The sequence below is a fragment of the Nannospalax galili genome, unplaced genomic scaffold, assembly GCF_000622305.1.
Source record: "Nannospalax galili isolate Female #2095 unplaced genomic scaffold, S.galili_v1.0 scaffold105, whole genome shotgun sequence".
NCBI lineage: Eukaryota > Metazoa > Chordata > Mammalia > Rodentia > Spalacidae > Nannospalax > Nannospalax galili.
This window is the reverse complement of record NW_008354502.1, coordinates 1,112,293-1,120,028: the sequence shown is the minus strand read 5'-3', so window position 1 is coordinate 1,120,028 and position 7,736 is coordinate 1,112,293.

The following is a 7,736-nucleotide window of genomic DNA, read 5'->3' as shown; positions in this document are numbered from 1 at the left end:
CTACAACGTGCTGCTAGCTGTGTATGATAAGATCCAGGTGTTATTCTAAACTGTTCTTCCTCCCTCAGCTTCTTGCCACACCCAATCCTTCACCAAGATTTATTTCTACCTTACTTTGTCTCTATCAACCAACAGTTGGCCCAAGTCAGTGTCATTTTTCATCAGACCACTGTAACTTGGCTGAAGAGATACTTCAGTCAATAAAGAGCTTCCTGAACAAGCATGAAGACCAGAGTTTTATCCCCAGAACCCACATTAAAAAGTAGGCATGATGATACATACTTTTAATCCCAGGGCTAAGAAGGAGGAGCCCTGGGGATCTCTGGCCAGCCTACCTAGTCAGTAAGCTCTGGGACAATGAGAGACTCTATCTCAAACAAGAAGGAGGGGGCAGAGCCTGAGGAAAAACACCTGAGGGTGACCTCTGCACGGAGTGCACACACATGCATGAGCACCTGTACCAGCACATGCACCATCCTCAACAAACAGACATGCACACACGTACACACACACCCCAACACACATGCATATATATACATAAATACATACACATATACACACATGCACATACATATACATACATACGTGTACATATACACATATACACAAACACACATACATACAAATACTCATGCATATATATGCATACACACAGGGCAGTGCATGCACAATAAAGCCTCATAACTGGTTCTTTGTCACTGTGTTGCCACTGTTTCCCCCAATGAGCTTGTCATAGAGCTGTCAAGGGGATTGTTTTAAAATGTAGGCCTGCCAGCATGGCTGTGCACACCTTTAATCCTAGCACTCAGGAGGCAGAGGCAGGTGGATTTCTGTGAGACTGAGGCTGGCCTAGTCTACATCAGGAGTATCAGGTCATCTGGGGCTGTAAAAGGAGACACTGTCTAAAAAACAAAACAAAACAAAAACCACAAAATTTTAAGCCTAATCATGTCACCACTCTCCACATAAAACTCTTCAGTATCTTCAAACTAGTTTTGAATTAAAGACAAGATGTATTCCCAGAATATACAAGAGTGTGAATATCTATTGAACAAACTAAGCCTGTCATAACGAAATCCTCAGAGTTCATTTCAGCAGTAAATTTTGCAAAACATACATAGAAAGAATAACTTTGGCTTTCCCTGTGAAGGAGGAATTCTTCTCTACTTGTTTTATGAGTCCAGTATCAACAAAATACTAAAATTAGAGTCATCACAAGGAACAGACACTTCCTCTCATTCTCTTCATGGGTGTATGCAAATGCCCTAAATAAAATGCTAGCAAACTGAAATCAGTGATAAAATGTCTGTTTAAAGCCAACACATCACAACCACATCAGCTCTAATTCAGGAATGGGGATCTCCCTAAAACAAATTAGGTCATGATCTCCCCTAGTTATGGTTTGAGATTTTTCAAAGATCCATATTATTGTCTCACCATTGAACGTCCACTTACCTTGCTAGCTTCTTCTCTCTCTATTGGCCTCAGACCCTCCTAAGCCAGCTCCTCTGAACTGAAACTTCTTCAACTGTTTTTCTTCAGTGCATCTTCAAGACAGTACAAGCCTCAGCTTCTGAGTGAGCCCCAGCTACATGCCCGTCTTATTTCCCTAGAGCGCTCTCAACATTGCATTAACATTTCCAGTTTGCGTTTCTTTCTCCTGCACTGGGCTGCATTAACACTGTAAGGGGAAGAAAATATTTTTTAAGTTTTTTATTTTATGTGTTTGAATGTTTTGCCTGCATGTAAGTGTCTGCAATGCCTACAGAGGCCAGAAGGGGGAGACATATCCACTGGAATTGTTCTTAGATGCCATGTGGGTGCTGTGACCTGAACCTGGATCCTTTGCAAGAGCAGCCAGTGTTCTTAAGTGCTGAGTCAATCTCTCTAGCCCCAGGAAATAATTTTCTAATACTTACTGTGGTGCTTGATATTTGCAGTCAATTCTAAACAAAGATTAATAAAGTTGCTCGCCTGCGTCTAAATTGTTGTGCGTTTCTCTATCAGAGTAGTCTAATTTAATGATATTGGAGGCTGAGGATAAAGTGTGGTGTCCAAATGAAGCTGCTAACTGCTTGCTTTCTTCAATAGAATTTTGTCTGAAAAATTGTGCACACAAAGACTGAGTGAGTCAAAAAAACAAAAACCAAAAACAAAACAAATCTATTTTATAGTCACCAGTACAAGACGCCTTAGAAAAAATCTCATTGGCAATGTATCATCAAAGGTTATATCCCAAGCTGCCTTTTTTTTTTTTTTTTTTTTTTTTTTTTAATTTTCACCTTAAACCCAAATGCCCGAGGGTTAAAAATTTCCCCACCACTCTCAGGAACCCCCAGAAAGGGGAGGGAACCAGATTTGGGCCTTTATGGCCTTGGAATCTGAACCACAGTTCTATTTTGGATTTCTTCCAATTTGTGAGTGGGTAAAGAAAGGAAAACATGCTTTTTTTTTTTTTTTTTTTTTTTTTTTTTTTTTTTTTAAGCTTCCAATCTAACCCTAAATGCAGCAGGCTTGAAAATTCCCCGCACCTCTCAGGAAGCACTCAGAAGGAGAGGTGCAGCACCGACCTTACATTTACCCTTCTTGCTAGTACAGTTTTTCAGATCTAAATCCTGCTATTTGGTGAAACCTCCTAGAACCTTAATAAGACCATTAATGATACCTCTTTACCCCTGAAACCCACAGAATGCACAGAGGTTAACATTCAAACAAGAGCTGTGAAAATTCAAGTCTCATGATTGAAGGAGATGGAGTACCCCTTGACAGTCATTCATCATGCTTTGCTCAACAGGTTTCTCTAATGATGAGTCTGTTAGATCAAGCCTTATGTTCCCATTTCCAATCACATTCACTACTGATGAAGAAAGGAAGGCACTTCCTTCTTCTTTTGCTATAAATGAACCATTGTTGTACACAACAGGTTAGAAATTTGTCTTTTTCTAACTGAGAAATAATGAAATTAAGAATAAAAATCTCATCACTATCTTAATGGAACATTAACATCAATTATTTGGTAAGACCTCAATTAAACTAGTCTAGTTATTTCAGTCTTCTTCCAGAAGGGATAAAAAGCAGCCATATTCTTTCTTAAACTGCATTCAAAAATATTTAGAATACTACATGTGGACTTCTGTGTAGCAAACTTGTGCCTGTGATAATCTATAATTAAGTGTTTTGCCCTGAGAATACTACTTAGCAAGGAAGGTCAGTGCCAGTTCTGAACTCCTCCTTAAAGAGTTAAGCTTAATTATCTTATAATTGTATTGAAAACCCAAGCAGAGTTTACTCTTGCAGAAACAGCAGGATGGTACTGCATCTCTGCAGGGTGCACCATGAATGAGAAACTTCCATGAAATTGCGAGCTAAGTCATACTATACTGTGTATTGGACTTAGATTTTTGGATTTTTAAGAAATCTATTTTATACATATAAATATGCGTTGTCTTAACGTTAATTTTCATGGACATGCTAATAAAACAACCTCATAAAATGAATGCAGCAAATGAACTTGGGGTTTTAGAGAAATTTGCCTGTAGGCAAAATCGCAGGGTGCCATGGGAAATTGACTTTCTCATTTAATCTAAATTTAAAAACATAGTTTATGGGAAAACTCACTAAGAGAAAGCATCTCATTAAATGGAGCATACAATGGGACTGAATTATGGCTTCCTAATATAGACATAAATACAGACTGATTCAATTGTTCATTTAAAGATTCATCCTTTGATTATTTCTTCCTTTGAATTTAACTGGGGTCATTTAAGTCCCTCAAATTTTATTCCCAAAGAATACAAATATAGTCAGCTGGAGAATCCATATTTTAGGAAAGTATTTTAGGATTTTTTCCTATGTATTAGGAATCTGACTTTATTAATTTTATTAAATTTACCAAATAACATTACTTTTCATTTTGTTTATTTGACTTTAAGCTATCTACTGTAATCACGTCTTTCCTCTTTTAAATTCTTTCCTCCACCTTCTTCTTGAAAATCCTTCAAGTAATTGAGTATATACTAAATACTAAAACAACACTAAAACTATCATCCATGATGTTCATTTTCTTAATTACTCATTATAAACTGGTTATTATTATACCCATTCTAAAAATGGAAAAATGGAGGAAAACTTAAGGCAAGGACTCATGGGATTTGAAAAAGTACCTTCCCTTCCCTCAGAAATCCTTTGATTTAACACCATCACTCAGCTCTTTACTGTCCTTCCTTAGTTTGGACCATACTTATTCTGACAGGATTCTTGGATACTGTTATTTTCTATTGCTGTGATAAAATACCACATCCAAGGCAACTTATAGAAGGAAGAGTTGGTTTGTGCTTACAGTTCCAGCGGGATAAGAGTCCATCACGTGAGCAGGCATGGTAGAACCCAGCAAGCATGGGGGCAGGAGCTGAAAGCAGACACAAGCAGAGAGGGGGCACACTGGAAGCGAAGTGAAGCGATAAAGTCTCAAACACACCCCTCCCCCAGCACACTTCCTCAGCCAGGCTACCTCTCCTAAAGCTTCCATGATTGCCCCAAACAGCAACGCCAACTGGGCCCATATGCCAAGTATTCAAATACTTGAGCCTATGGGGCATATTTCTCATTCCAATCACCACAGATATCTTCTCTTCACACTTTATAACTATTTTCTTTTAATTTACCTTTACATATCTTGTTCCCATAACATCTTTACCTATAAAGTGGATCCATCATATTGATCCACTTGCATTCTTTCTAATTTACATTTCTAAACTGCAAGGCATTTGGGGTGGTAATACATTAAGAAATGCTTTACAGGGTCTGAAAAGATGGCTCAGTGGTTAAGAGCACTGACTGTTCTTGCAGAGGACCCAAGCTCAATTCCCATCAGCCACATGGCAGCTAACAACCATCCATAACTCCAGTTCCAGGGGATCAGACACAGTAGCCTCTTCTGACTTCCAAGGGCACTGCATGACACAGGTGCACTTACATACATGCAGACAATACACTCATACAATATTTTTTTAAAAAAAGAATGCTTTACAAAATATTCAACATGATACATGTATGTATGTGCATACCAGCAATATATAAGGAATATATGGAACACATATTTAATATGAAAATGGTTTTGTATTTTGTATAACCTTTCACAACAACCTCTTCTACTTTGCTATAGTTTCTTATAATATTAATACCTAGATTGTTGAAACTATGTTCTAGCTGATCTTTTTCCCCTCCAGGGTTTCTCATTTCTAAGCAAGATTACTTAAAACAAGTAGGTTAATTTTCTAAAAATTCAACACTGATTCTATAATTTTCAAATACATGATGGTTTCATGTTGCTTATTGGATAAATCATTAAATAATTATTTTGTTTTTTAATGATGTATCAGTTTGGCTCCAAGTCTCCTTTTAAAATCCAGTTTTGTTCTCTCTCTCTCTCCCTCTCTCTCTCTCTATCTCTCTCTCTCTCTCATTCTCTCTCTCTTTGAGACCAGGGTCTCCCTATAGCCCCAGCTGGCCTGGAACTCGCAAGTGTTGTGATTAAAGGCATACATCACCATGCCTGGCTCCCACTTTTCTTTAAAATAGTAACAGAAAATAGTATTTGGAAACAATCATCTGGAGTGAGATAACCCAGATAACAGAAAGGCAAACAAGGGATATTCTCTCTCGTAGCTGGGTGTTAGCTTTGAAATCCAGGATATGCATATTTCAATTTGAAAGTCCGTTGAAGTCATGAAACTAATAAACAACCATGGGGGGGGGGGCTTCCAGGGAGAGTTGGCAGAATACAGTGATCTAAAGAGGGAAAGGAGAATAAAAAAATGGGTTAGGGTTGGACCAGGTAGGAGGGCGGGGTTGAGGAGGGGGGATGGGGAGGGATAACAAACATTAAAGACTTCTCGAAAATAGTATTTATTATTTACTATATAACATACCTTCAGAAATGTTACTGTAATCACAATGAAATGTAGATGCCAATATGATCCCAATTCATAGGTGAGGAAAAACAGAAAAATGGAAAATGTGCTACACATACATACATTTTTCTTAATGTATCCTATGCTCCCAGCAAACCGATCTGGTTTGATCTCTTTAAAACTGAAAAGTAAGTTCTAAGCATGCTGATGCCATTTATGCTTTTAACACCCTTCGGTGTGTTTGTCTCCTGTTAATCGTACTTACTAACCTCCACCACCGGGTTTTCTGTGGCCTCTGCCTATTCAGGGAAGTTCTATCCCACTTCTAAGTTCCTAGAATATTGACTGTGTCATTTTTCTGCAACTTGCAAATTTCTATCCTGCATTGTTGACATATTTCTATATTAGAAATACTGGGAAATTATACCTATCACTTCTTGTTTTTGTTTTTGTTTTGTTTTTTTTACGCTGAAGAATTTATCAAAGTCCCCCATTATTTTACCATTGTTTTTATTGTGGATGTGGAAAGCTTTTGCAGTGTGATGGTAATTAAGAACTTTGGAGCAGGAAGAGCACCTAGACAAGAGATAAAACAGGGGAGATGAGCCGGAGTGTTCTCCCCCACCTCCTGTGGTTACCCAGGAAAGAAGTCTTTTGTAACCCCTGCAGCCATGTGCTACCTTGCTTAATTATCACATGTACCTTTTACATAATTGCCACCTATGTTCTGCTTTGTCTTTAACTTGTACTTCCTCACATGAATATAAAACCCCCTAAAACTGGAGGTGGGTACTGGACCCTTTGTGGAAGGATCTGTAGGTCAGTCCGCTAGTGTAAAATTAAATCCCTCTCCTCACCTGACTTGGGCTGCTCCTCTCTGATTTTCCCGTAACATTTTCATAAAATAATCATCCAAAATCACAAAAAGACCTCTACCCTATTAGAAAGAGAGTAATATCAAAGACCCCATATTGCAAAATCCTTGGGTAAAAGAACTGTAATCTTTCATATAGTCACACGGTGATAACCATGTGTATTCAGAATACTGACTCTTCTCCATACAACTCCATGCACTATGTTGCATTATAAATATTTTAATTTTTGCCTTCTCCTAGTTACCTATTCTGAGAATTCCCATAAAATAAAAATCATATATTACTTAGTTTTATATCTCCTGGCTCAAAAATACTCATCTTAGTTGCTACTTAAATATGCATTTAAATTTAAAAAGTAGTAGCAAAATAATTAAAGGTACTTTTGTCAAATCCAACTAAACATTCAGAAGTTATCAGAAAAATAATATTCACATTATTAATTACAATCCCAGAGCAATACACCTAGTAAAATGCTTAGCTTTTTAAAATGTTCTCAAATACTAGTTGAAAATAGCCAAAATGTTCTTGCTGATAATTTTAACCTTTCCAGGTAAATGCCTATTCTAAAAATAAAATAGTGTGGTGAAAAATCATTTTTAATAGAACATAGAAGGATGTTTTCTCAGTAGAAGAATACCAATTATTATTACCAAAACCCCCAGCAACCAGAATTTATTACCAGAATAAAACCCTCATAGAACATGGAAATTCAAGTTTAGAAACTAGTGAAAGAGTCTTGAATTTGGGGTCAGGAGGTCTGAACTTGTGTCTTCCTGTTGCAGTTGCAAATGCCTTTTAGTAAACTATTTCTCTGTGGTTGATTTCTTTCCTATAAAGTGAGAAAATTCACTGATACTATAATTTTTTATGTAGTTACATGCTTCTGACATTTTAAGCATGGATATCATAATCCCTAATTTAGAACTATATATTAATTTGTAAGTGGTAA